The sequence below is a fragment of the Limulus polyphemus genome, unplaced genomic scaffold (assembly GCF_000517525.1).
Source record: "Limulus polyphemus unplaced genomic scaffold, Limulus_polyphemus-2.1.2 Scaffold7367, whole genome shotgun sequence".
Lineage (NCBI taxonomy): Eukaryota > Metazoa > Arthropoda > Merostomata > Xiphosura > Limulidae > Limulus > Limulus polyphemus.
Genome location: NW_013672977.1, coordinates 2,647 through 3,581, shown reverse-complemented (window position 1 = coordinate 3,581; position 935 = coordinate 2,647).

The following is a 935-nucleotide window of genomic DNA, read 5'->3' as shown; positions in this document are numbered from 1 at the left end:
AATTTGATAAAATAACTTTATAATTTCCTATTGGTAGTGCAATAAATTTAAAAGTTTTTTTTTTTTTTTTGTATTGGAAGTTATTGTAGATGACTTCTGAAACTGAGAATATGCTATTATTAATTTAAAAAAATTACCGGTAACTAGTTTTAATAGCCTAGATCCTTATGCAATTGATCTAAATATAGTGTGTGTTGCAGTAAATCCGCATTGGGCTATTTGGTATGTCCCCCGTTAGGAATCGAACCCCGGATTTTAGAGTTGATAATGTGTGTATAGTAAGAGGGTCTTTCTTATCAAGTGATAAGTGTTCTTCAAAACTAATAACAGGGGCAGCTAATCATTGACTTGTATTCATGTTAAAACTTTCAGCTATAGCTTAGTGTTAAGTTAGAATAAGTGGATCGTTTGAAGATTGCCCACCGTAAATTTAAAATAAGATGGATTTTCTGAATAGTTAATATGGAATTTAAAATTTTAAGTAAGTAAAATCAAATGTATGTTACAGCCAGCAGTTAAGATTGTAAACGTTCAGTGGTAAGTCTGCGGACTTATAACGCTAGAGACCGAGTTTGGGTACTCGTGGTGAGCCCATCATATAGCCCATAGTATAGCTTTGTGGATGGCAAGAAATAATTTATTGAATGCTTATTAAAGTAATTTGTCAAAAAAATATAATTATGGTTTCTGTTTTCGGTGTTTATTTATGAAATCGGTGTTTATATTGAGCCGTTTTTAAATTTTATTTGGATATCTTAAAATCGATGTTTTCGTTTTTGATACTGTAATGAGTATACTTGTATACCGTATATTCCATGCACACTATTTATTCCTATGGGAGAAATAACAGGTATAAAACATGGTTCTACTTATTATAAAGATTTATAAGAGCAGCTAATATTTTATATGAAATCAAAGACATCAAAATAGAATAT